Source organism: Anabrus simplex, chromosome 11, assembly GCF_040414725.1.
Source record: "Anabrus simplex isolate iqAnaSimp1 chromosome 11, ASM4041472v1, whole genome shotgun sequence".
Classification (NCBI taxonomy): Eukaryota; Metazoa; Arthropoda; class Insecta; order Orthoptera; family Tettigoniidae; genus Anabrus; species Anabrus simplex.
Window position 1 is genome coordinate 47,325,654 of NC_090275.1, and position 12,633 is coordinate 47,338,286.

The 12,633-nt window shown below is 41.8% G+C and overlaps 1 long non-coding RNA gene across 1 annotated transcript in view; it reads right to left on the bottom strand.

Annotated features, from left to right (window-relative positions):
- The window catches only part of LOC136883182 (uncharacterized), a 55,602-nt gene extending 45,336 nt beyond the window's left edge, over nt 1-10,266 (bottom strand). Inside the window, exon 1 of the long non-coding RNA XR_011018832.1 lies at nt 10,221-10,266. This is a non-coding gene — a long non-coding RNA (uncharacterized lncRNA). The remainder of the gene's footprint in view (nt 1-10,220) is intronic.
- Between the last annotated feature and the right edge of the window lie 2,367 nt (nt 10,267-12,633).

Sequence of the window (12,633 nt, forward strand, 5' to 3'; positions counted from 1 at the left end):
AACAATGGTATATACTGACCAAGGGGCTGCTTCCAAAGCACAATCCTGAAACTATGAAGCTTGTTTTCTAAAGGGTTCCAAAATCCAGGTCAACGGCCCCTCATAATGGTACTTATCGCTAGTGAAGTAGAATGGCGGTATTTCTCATGTAGTGGTACTAATCACAAGTAATGTAGACTCACAGTGTTCCTCACATTGTGGTACTACTCCCAGGTACTGTACTACGTATAGGTAACGCAGACCTATGGTGTTTCTCACATAATGGCGTCACTCATAGGCAACGCCAATCCATGGTGTTCCTCACATAGTGGGCACCAATCAGAGGCAACGCAGACCCATGGCGTGACTCATATAGTGGTACTGATCACCAGCAACGCCCAGACCCGTGATGTTCCTCGAAATGCAGACCCATGATGTCCACAACTAGATGCTCGAACACCCCAACGAGGATAGCCTCTTTTTATCTCCTCGGAGTGTTCCAACCGTATCTGGACAGAAGGGAGCCTCCGTCATATAGCGACAGATAATATACACGGTTACTGTAATCCCATAGTGACCCACCCACAGACCCATGGTATTCATCAGATAGTGGTACTAATTACAAGATGGTACTAATCAGAGCTTGATGGTACTAATCAGAGCACGGGTGAGTTGGCCGTGCGGTTAGGGGCACGAAGCTATGAACTTTTATCTGGGAGATAGTGGGTTCGAGTCCCACTGTCGGCATCCTTGAAGATGGTTTTCCGTGGTTTCCCATTTTCACACTTTAATTAAGGCCTCGGCCGCTTCCTTCCCAGTCCTAACCCTTTCCTATTCTATCGTCGTCATAGGACCTATTTCTGTCGGTGCGACGCAAAACAAATTGTAAAGTAATAAAATTAAAAAAAACATTTGGAGATTTAAAGGTTTCCGCTATAATGTCACCAGTTTCTATCTGTACGGCAGTGGTAGAAACATGTGGAGTATTGCGTCACGTTCTGCAAGAGTAGTTATAACAACATCAGGGCTATGATTTTTTAAAATAATCTAGTCCGTTTATTCTCCCGTAGGCGTAAATGAAGTAAAAATGAAATGGCGTATGGTTTATAGTGCAGGGAGTGTCCGAGGACATGTTCGGCTCGCCAGATGCAGATTTTGATTTGAAGACCGTAGGCGACCTGCGCGTCGTGATGAGGATTAAATGTTGATGAAGACCACACACACAACCAGCCCCCGTACCAGCGAAATGCTCGAATTAAAATTCCCGACCCTGGCGGGAATCGAACCCGGGACCCCTGTGACCAAAGGCCGGACTTGAATGAAGTGAAAAGTGTGAACACATTTCCGTTTAAGAGAATGTTGAGCGTAACAGGAACTCTGCTTTGTTCAAGAACTAAAGTACATAAAACCCTCAAGATGATAGTTCGTATACTGTATATCAGTGGCGTATACTGGGATCAAGACGTGAGATACCACTAGACTTAGGTTACCCCTTTTCGATGGTTGGTTTAGTGAACGTCAAGCCTTCAGAGTTTTGAGTTGCAGCCAATAGCCAACAGAGAAGACTGCTGTGTTGTGAAGGCTGTTTCACAAGCTATTGCCCTGGCCTCTGCTACTGCCAATGCTGAACCCCTCATCAGTGGAGATGGTAGCCTAAGGTTCAGCAAATTAAAGTCTGGCTTTGTGGCTAAATGGATAGAATGCTCGCCTTTGGTTCGATGGCCCCGGTTGAATTTTCAGAATCAACCCCCTCGTACTCTTAATTCCTCTCGCATGGTGACTGGGCGTCTTGGCCATTCATGTTATCCTCATTAGGTCACCACTAAGCCTACACAGATGCCATGCACCATTATTATTATTATTATTATTATTATTATTATTATTATTATTATTATTATTATTATTATTGTTACCGTGTTTTGGTGGTAGTTATGCATGAAAGAAGGTGCTGGGTGGTGAATGGGTCTCAAGCTACTAAAGTGAAATTAATTTTAAAATTTAACAAGGTTATATTTTCTTTTCAAAATTAGGTAACAACAAATAGAACAGGTACTTAGTAGCCGAAACACGATTGACAAATACATTTACATAGGTACCCCATTTGGGGCTTCAAAAGTCAGAAACATAATTCTTGAGCAATGAGCCCAACCTTACAATGAACACCATACAACAAAGGGGCCGAAAACCCCCAAACATGCCAGAAACATCTGCTTCCAATTACATCCAAAAGCCTCCTTGAGGCAGAAACACAATTTTCAAAAAGGGCAACTTCCCCCTAAAATACAAGCCTATCATAGGCCACTCCGAACTCCACCTTTAAGCCGTCCTCAAAGGACATATACACAGGGGCAAAATACCCAACCTACTGAGGTCTGTTAAATAACAAGAAGATTAATACATGACCTCTAAAATACAATTTGAGAGGAGGCGAACTTGCACTCCTAATACACTTTGCTTAAGACCTACTTGGCACTAGGCCGTTAATACAAGGGCTAATCCCATACTACAGAGGTGACTTAATAGCAATTTACATTACATTACGGAAGAATTGGTTGAGAAAAATAAGTTCACCTCAGGACGATGTGAGTGGGAGCTCGAGAGGGTTAAGCACTCTCTATCCCGATATGTCGTTTTAAAAGAGAATATATGAAAAGAGTAGTTACATTTTAGGAAAAGGTTACATGGTTGAACGCTTAGAACCCGCCCCGAAAGTTAAACTGCTGAGCTAGCAAAGAAAGAAGTTATTAATCGGCCATTACCTTGTTGTTGACCGCTGCCGAAGAAAGAGGCGCTTCCCGCCCCCTGCTATGTACTTAACACACTGAAAGATGGAACACAAGTGGCCCGGAGACCCGAAAATCAGCAGTTTATATCCTCTCGCGGAAGGTTCTAGGCGTTAGGGGAAAGAAAACACCCTCCCACAAACTCTTTATTGGGTAGGACCCCGCAACAGATTCAAGTTGGGGGAAGATACACCAGATTGGTCAGAAATTAATAGAAGAAATTCGGGATTGGATACATTCATAACAAGGGGAAGAAAGGGGTAAATATTGCCAACTTAAACAATGACAGAAAGAAATTTAACAAAGAACAAACTCTTGAAATTAAATTTTCTCCAAAAAAATAGTTCTTTGACTCCGCACTAGGTTGCACTATTGTAGATCTTCAGTAGTGTCCTCTAGAAGAGAAAGTTCACACTTCTTACTTCAAGCGAAACAAAAACACATCAAAAGTGACACAGTTCTAAAACTCCAGAATTTACAGGTAGTGACATCTTCTGAGAGGGTAGAAAATTAATAACGTCAATAAAGTTCAGACCTCCTCCAGCAGAGGAGTTTTAACTGGCGCGCATTTAAATTAGCGGCGTGGAGGTGTACCACCCGGTACAATTATTATTATTATTATTATTATTATTATTATTATTATTATTATTATTATTATTATTATTATTATTATTATTATACATACATTATCATTATAGACTGTTATGCCTTTCAGCGTTCAGTCTGCAAGCCTCTGAGAATTTACTAAACGTCGCCACAATCCTCGATTTGCAACTAGTGTTGTGGCCTCATTTAGTTCTATACCTCTTATCTTTAAATCGTTAGAAACCGAGTCTAACCATCGCCGTCTTGGTCTCCCTCTACTTCTCTTACCCTCCATAGCAGAGTCCATTATTCTCCTAGGTAACCTATCCTCCTTCATTCGCCTCACATGACCCCACCACCGAAGCCGGTTTATGCGTACAGCTTCGTCCATAGAGTTCATTCCTAAATTAGCCTTTATCTCCTCATTCCGAGTACCCTCCTGCCATTGTTCCCACCTGTTTGTACCGGCAATCATTCTTGCTACTTTCATGTCTGTTACTTCTAACTTATGAATAAGATATCCTGAGTCCACCCAGCTTTCACTCCCGTAAAGCAAAGTTGGTCTGAAAACAGACCGATGTAAAGATAGTTTCGTCTGGGAGCTGACTTCCTTCTTACAGAATACTGCTGATCGCAACTGCGAGCTCACTGCATTAGCTTTACTACACCTTGATTCAATCTCACTTACAATATTACCATCGTGGGAGAACACACATCATGAATACTTGAAATTATCGACCTGTTGTAGCTTTGTATCACCAATCTGACATTCAATTCTGTTGAATTTCTTACCTACTGACATCAATTTAGTCTTCGAGAGGCTAATTTTCATACCATACTCATTGCACCTATTTTCAAGTTCCAAGGTATTAGACTGCAGGCTTTCGGCACAGTCTGCCATTAAGACCAAGTCGTCAGCATAGGCCAAACTGCTTACTACATTTCCACCTAACTGAATCCCTCCCTGCCATTTTATACCTTTCAGCAGATGATCCATGTAAACTACGAACAGCAAAGGTGAAAGATTACAGCCTTGTCTAACCCCTGTAAGTACCCTGAACCAAGAAATCATTCTACCATCATATTATTATTATTATTATTATTATTATTATTATTATTATTATTATTATTATTATTAATATTACATAAAATTGTTGGATTTTCCAGCGGTCGTACCCGGCGTTCACTGGTTAATTAGCTTCCTCGGAAGATCAGTGGTGGTGTCCGACCCATGATCACCGGTTCAATTCCAATCAACAAAAGAGAACGCTAAACTTAAAAGATTGCATTTCAATTTAGCAGATCTACCTATAAAAAGAAAAGCATATTACTCCTCTAACAGCAGCCCTGCAGTGTATTCCTACAAGGATGTAGAAGTAACCGGAAGTGAAATACCAGCACTTTGTTATCTATATAATTAAGTCCCAAGTATGAGGTGAGGAAGTATAAACGATGAGTAACGCATGGTTGATAGTTAGCAGTGGCGATCAGACAAACCGAAGCCTAGCACACCCATCCCCCCTGTCCCGCTCTTAACCGATATTCAGCAGCAAGCTGCAAGGGGTGAGTCGAGGGGAGAGGGACGAGAGTCTGGGCGTCAATATCAGTCTCCGTGGCGAGGGGAGAGGGACGAGAGTCTGGGCTTCAATATCAGTTTCCAAGGCGAGGGGAGAGGAACGAGAATCTGGGCTTCAATATCAGTCTCCGATGCCTTGCTGTCAGAAATACGTACAACGGTTTTTCTCACCGCTTTCAAGTTTTATAAATGGAACAATGTGTCAGATGCTTACATTATAAGCTGTTTTAGACTTCCACTATTCTCATTTGAGGTTTGGGCTTCACTGATAGCTTTGGTAGCCCTCAGTATGCGCCACTGCTGTATAACCTGTCCACATTCTTGAATGTTTTGACTCGTCAATTTTTATTTATTAATTACGGTAATTTGAATGTAACGTACTTTTTCTTTCGCATCTTCACGAGTTGCATTTGCTTTCAACTTGGAATATACAACTGACAGTTTATGGAGCCCCTATTCCGTTTACTTTTGCTCCTACAGTATATTTTGGATTGAAAGCATCCCACAATTCTGGCAGCGTTTCGTACAGTTGGATAAGCTGTCGTAATAACTCGCCATCACCCGCGACGGTTCCACAAGCACCTCTACTTGGCCTTGTGAAGCACATGCGTCGTCCATCGCTGCTCGGTTATACCGTTGCCTACGTGATTAGTAATTACTTATCTCGCAGGCAACTGTTATACTGACAGAAATAATAAGCGAACTCACACGATCAGTAGAACCTTCAGTATCCCCACCACTCTGCAGTACTGATGAGCGCAGATCAGGATAACCGGATCTGCTTAAGTACTGGTCTTCAGTCCATCATTCCCGTCCACACACGATCAGTATTATTGTCAGTATTTATCGGTACTGACAGTTTCATTGACCGTGTAGAGTCGTCTGCAGTTAGAGTTATTATGTATTTACTTTTGAAATATAATCCCATATTAGGAACATCAATCAATCAATCAATCAATCAATCAATCAATCAATCAATCAATCAATCAATCAATCAATCAATCAATCAATCAATCAATCAATCAAGATCTGCATTTAGGGCAGTCGCCCAGGTGGCAGATTCCCTACCTGTTGTTTTCCTAGCATTTTCTTAAATGATTGCAAAGAAATTGGAAATCTATTGAACACCTCTCTTGGTAAGTTATCGAATCCCTAACTCCCCTTCCTATAAACGAATGTTTGCCCCGATTTGTCCTCTTGAATTCTAACTTTATCTTCATATTGTGATATTTCCTACTTTTAAAAACATTACTCAAACGTATTCCTCTATTAATGTCATTTCACATCATCTCTCCACTGACAGCTCGGAACATACCACGTAGTCGAGCAGCTCGTCTCATATCTCCCAAGTCTTCCCAGCCCAAACATTGCAACACTTTTGTAACGTTACTCTTTTGTCGGAAATCACCCAGAACAAATAGAGCTGCTTTTCTTTGGATTTTTTGCAGTTCTTGAATAAAGTAATCCTGGTGTGGGTCCCATACACTGGAACCATACTCTAGTTGGGTTCTTACCAGAGGCTTATATGCCCTCTGCTTTACATCCTTACTACAACCCTTAAATACCCTCATAACCATGTGCAGAGATCTGTACCCTTTATATACAATTTTAGTTATTTATTTACAATACCGTTTATGAAGATCTGTCCTTATATTAACACCTAGGTACTTACAGTGATAACAGTAATTAAAACTGAGAGGACTTTTTCTATTTGTGAAACTCACAACCTGACTTTTAGCCCCGCTTATCATCATACCACTGCCTACTGCCCATCTCACATTATCGGGGTCATTTTGCAGTTTCTCACAATCATATAACTTATTTATTCCTCTATACAGAATAACATTATTCGCAAAAATCCTTATCTCTGATTGCATTTCTTTACCCATAACATTTTTATATATAAGAAAACGTTAAGGTCCAATAATACTGCCTTGAGGAATTCCCCTCTTAATTATTACAGGGTCAGATAAAGCTTCGCCTACTCTAATTTTCTGAGTTCTATTTTCTAGAAATATAGCCATCCAGTCAGTCACTCTTTTGTCTAGTCCAGTTGCACTCATTTTTGCCGGTAGTCTCCCATGATCTAACCTATCAAATGCGTTATATACGCCAGTCGCGATACAGTCCATTTGACCTCCTGAATCCAAGATTTCTGCTACGTATATCTTGCTGGAATCCTACAAACTGAGTTTCGGTGGAATAACCTTTCTTAAACCCGAACTGCCTTCTATCGAACCAGTTATTAATTTCGCAAACATGTGTAATATATTCAGAAAGAATGCCTTCCCAAAGCTTACATGCAATACATATCAAACATACTAAGAATCCACTTTCAATACTTTAAAATAATCGAGTTATAATTAGAAATGTGTACTTTATCAATACGAATTACACTCTACCATGTAGAAAAATGGTTGTAGAACCAATCTATACTATTCGTAAATACGAATCTATGATAATCTTGAAATCAAAAAAGGTACCCCATACCAGGCTACATACCTCTATTGAGGCTGCCCCTAGAATATCAGGCAGCGGAAACTTACCAACGAGCTGAAGCTTACTGGACTGCCTTAATAATGCTATTTGCTCTATTTCCCACTAACAACTTCTACGGTTTTTCGGAGACGCCGAGATGCCGGAATTTAGCCCAAAAGGAGTTCTTTTACATGTCAGTATATCTACCGACATGAGGCTGACGTATTTGAGCACCTTCAAATACCACCGGACTGAGCCAGGATCGAACCTGCCACGCTGGGTTCAGAAGCCCAGCGCCTCAACCCTCTGTGCCACTCAGCCCGGCGATGGACTGCCTTGGAGCGATTTTCAGGCTCGGGGTTTATCACATCACTGACAACGTTTGTCTCTGATTCTGCGAAAAGAATGTCTGGTCTTCAAAGCGTATTATTAGTGAAACTGATATAAATTAATAAAAAGACCAGGTAAACAGGATGTTGTCCTACTCATTGGGTAAAGAGACATGACAGCTTCATTGCATTTCAGGAAATAATATTACATGTAAGGCTTCTTGAGCGAATAAAAGAAGATCCAGGACGTTAAGTAAAATTATTGCCTCTGGTGCGGCTTTGAGAAAGAGTGAATTTATCATTGGTTTGGAAACAGCTGCATTGTCTTACATTGTCTCCGTAATAGGAAGGTTGAGCATAATCAGCTCTATGTAACGGAGACTTCTTTCCCAATATTAGACTATTGTTAGAAATATTTGCCATCCTGCCCGTCATGACAGCCTCTACAGAGAAAAGTTTCTCAGCCTTACGTAAGCTAAAAACCTACAATTGCAATGGGAGAGAACTGGCTAAATGGTCTTGTATTAGCAAACAACCATAAGGAAAGGGCATTAAATGTTGAGGAACTCTCAGATCAAAACCACGAATGCTAGATATTTCTAACTGGTCAAATCACTTTCAGTGAACTGCTCGATATGGTGGCGCCTTTAATAAAGAAACACGACACTGTAAACGAGGAAAGTGTAAGGGTTCAAGAGCGATTAACCGTGACTTTATAAGATTTTTAGCAGCTGGAGCGAGTTACGAAGATGTGGAAGTTAGTGCGGCCGTGTCATAACTTTCCTTTTTAAAATAGAGGGGACTATGGAATTAAAGGTAGATTATTAAAATCAATCAAAGGCATTTATGTTGACAATTGGGCTTCAGTGAGAATTGATGGTAGAATGAGTTCTTGGTTCAGGGTACTTACAGGAGTTAGACAAGGCTGTAATCTTTCACCTTTGCTGTTCGTAGTTTACATGGATCATCTGCTGAAAGGTATAAAATGGCAGGGAGGGATTCAGTTAGGTGGAAATGTAGTAAGCAGTTTGGCCTATGCTGACGACTTGGTCTTAATGGCAGATTGTACCTAAAGCCTGCAGTCTAATATCTTGGAAGTTGACAATAGGTGCAATGAGTATGGTATGAAAATAAGCCTCTCGAAGACTAAATTGATGTCAGTAGGTAAGAAATTCAACAGAATTGAATGTCAGATTGGTGATACAAAGCTAGAACAGGTTGATAATTTCAAGTATTTAGGTTGTGTGTTCTCCCAGGATGGTAATATAGTAAGTGAGATTGAATCAAGGTGTAGTAAAGCTAATGCAGTGAGCTCGCAGCTGCGATCAGCAGTATTCTGTAAGAAGGAAGTCAGCTCCCAGACGAAACTATCTTTACATCGGTCTGTTTTCAGACCAACTTTGCTTTACGGGAGCGAAAGCTGGGTGGACTCAGGATATCTTATTCATAAGTTAGAAGTAACAGACATGAAAGTAGCAAGAATGATGGCTGGTACAAACAGGTGGGAACAATGGCAGGAGGGTACTCGGAATGAGGAGATAAAGGCTAATTTAGGAATGAACTTGATGGATGAAGCTGTACGCATAAACCGGCTTCGGTGGTGGGGTCATGTGAGGCGAATGGAGGAGGATAGGTTACCTAGGAGAATAATGGACTCTGTTATGGAGGGTAAGAGAAGTAGAGGAAGACCAAGTCGACGATGGTTAGACTCGGTTTCTAACGATTTAAAGATAAGAGGTATAGAACTAAATGAGGCCACAACAATAGTTGCAAATAGAGGATTGTGGCGACGTTTAGTAAATTCTCAGAGGCTTGCAGACTGAACGCTGAATGGTATAACAGTCTATAATGATAATGTATGTATGTATGTATGTATGTATGTACGTAAATAGAGGTGGTCGCGTCCTCATAGACCAGTTTGTATTTATCTAGAAACATTGCTAACGCCTGATTGCGCATATCTCTATTCAGGTAATTGGAACTTAAAATATCCCATACACAGTGCATATCTTTGTATAGTTCCAAAATATCTTTCCAAACCTCTTTCTCATTTTCCGGCATCATCAACTGTAGTAATCTACTATTATAATTGAACTAATCTACTCACTGCACTCATTTAATAAGTAATACGTGCTAGGGACAACGAGGCAGCTTATGACAAATCGGCCCCCGAGTTGTAGAACCGCCCTACACACTACCCAACTTGCAGTGTCGCGATAGTGAGTTGGGAGATTGTGTGTTCACCCCGACCATCTACTGCCCATCTCACAACATTATCGGGGTCATTTTGCAGTTTCTCACAATCATGTAACTTATTTATTCCTCTATACAGAATAACATCATCCGCAAAAAGCCTTATCTCTGATGAGTTATCTCGGTCCGATCGGTCCCGACAAGCCTACACACCACACATTCAACAGGGTTCTGTATATTGGGCGGGCCCAGCAGATTGGGTCGTGTGTAGAGGCTTTAACTGAAATCATACGTTACCTTCTGCTCTCAACGCTAGCCTCCTCCGACACCGATCATCCACTACTGTCACCAATCAGACGGTATCATAACATAATAGTTCATGAAATCTTATCTGATTGTGCGTAATACATTTCTACAAAAGCAGTTGTTTCGCACCATAGGAGGAAAGAAAGGAAGCTCATGTGATAAGAAATTGGGTTATCTTTCAATAGGCCATCAGAAAATACGCTGTTTTTTCCTTTGAATTATCCTGCCCATTTCAAGAGGGTCAAACGTCCATTACTTCACGTCAGCAGAAATAACATATCTGTGGTAATGATGGTAGCGATTATTGTTTAGATTGATGCTTCCAAGGGCCGCTACTGTGGACTTGATAATAAGGTTTTGAGCTTTCGCCGTGTCAGAAATCAAGGTGAAATTCTTTACGTTTCGCAGTGAACTTTGTTCCACGTCTTCAGAAGAAAATTTCGTCTGTTCATGAGCAAGACTTCTCTAAAAATTAAGGTGTGAATTTAAGAAAAGCTCTCTACTTGCTGTCGACTGCGTGTTATCCAATGGTGAGATTAAAGTTATAATGGATTATCGCGTCGCTCCAAATTTTTAAAGGCACTCATCGAAGGCACTAGATTATTTAGACTCTCGAAAAATAAGAATATGCAGAATTTCCGGCGTGTTAGGTGGCAACCAACAGAACATTCACAGAGCTATGTGACTTTATTCATTTTTCTCTGTCAAAATTCATATTCACCAAGTTTTATATATATATAATATTTGCTTACCTAATCCCGAGGTAGTGCAGCTCTTTTTTAAGGCACACCCCCCATGAAGGTGAGCTGCATGTACGATTTCAACCACATAGCAAACCCTCCTGCCATTTTTAAATTTCTGGCAGTACATGGAATCGAATGCGGGCCACGAGGAGGGCAGCTAATAACACCAAACACTACGGTACGCATGTATCGCAGTTTTTTAATATTGGCATGCTTTCCTGTTGCTAGGAATGTAGCCTAAATTGCTGGCTGTAACATTTATTGTATTAATGTTGTTTTAACCGTCCACACTTCTTTGATCATTATATTACTTTGTTCATGCTCAGCTACCCTAAATTAGCCCCACTAGCTCAAAAAGTAGTATGATAATTTCGTCAAATGGTTTGAGTAGTATAAGTGGATGGTTCGAGCGCCGCCACCGCCACCGGCCCTCCGCAGAGGCCTCCGCCTCATTGACCTCTGGCAAGGTCATTGCTATGCTAGCTAAGACTGCATGCTTAACCTCACATCCGCCATTTTCGATGGGCTTAACCTTACTTTTGACACGTAAGAGAGCAAGCCTAACCTCACGGAGGGGCCTAACCTCAGTTTTACGGCCGGATGCCCTTCCTGACGCCTAAGAGAGCGAGCTTAACCTCACATCCACTGTCTTGGAGGGGCTCAACCTAACTTTTTACGCGCAAGACAGCAAGCCTAACCTCATGGAGGAGCCTAACCTCAGTTTTACGGCCGGATGTCCTTCCCGATGCCAATTGCACAAGATGGTGGCTATACACAGCTCCTTATGAGACTCCTTAAGGGCGCCTGCGCAAGATGGCTGCTGCTCTTAGGAGACGCCCTAGGGATGCTTGCGCAAGATAGCGGCTATCTAATTGCACAAGATGGCGACTGTTCTTATGAGACGGCTGCTATACATAGGATCTTATGAGAAGCCCTAGGGGTGCTTGCACAAGATGGCGGCTATACATAGGCTTTTATGAGACGGCTTAAGGGCGCTTGCGCGAGATAGGTGGCTATACACAGACTCTTATGTGACACCCTAGGGCGCTTGCGCAAGATGGCGGCTGTCTAATTGCACAATGTGGCGGCTATACAAGGCTTATATGGAGAAAGCTAGCTTAGAGGCTACTGCACAAGATGTCAGCTGCTCTTATGAGACGGCTTTAGTGCGCTTGCGCAAGATGCTGGCTATACACAGGTTCTTATGGAGAAAGCTAGCCCAGGGGCTACTGCACAAGGTGGCGGCTATACATAGGCTCTTATGGCCTCTTCCTCCTCCGAAGGGACACAGCCACCTTCCTCCCACTCCTCCTCATCTGTATAGCAAAAGGGCAAAAGGGTACCTCCTCCTAGCAAAAGGGCAAATGGGAAAAAATAACACTTTCTCCTTATCTGTAGGGCAAAAGGTCACCTCCTCCTAGCAAAAGGGCAAAAGGGCAAAAGGGCACCTCTTCCTAGCAAAAGGGCAAAAAGGACACTTCCTCCTCATCTGTAGGGCGAAAGGGCTACTCTTCCTAGCAAAATGGCAAAAGGGCTTCTCTTCCTTATCTGTATTGCCAAAGAGCTCTTTCTCCTGGCAAAAAGGCTAAAGGGCTTCTCTTCTTCGCAAAAGGGCTCGTCTTCCTGGTAAAAGGGCGAAAGGACTCTTTCTTACAATTACT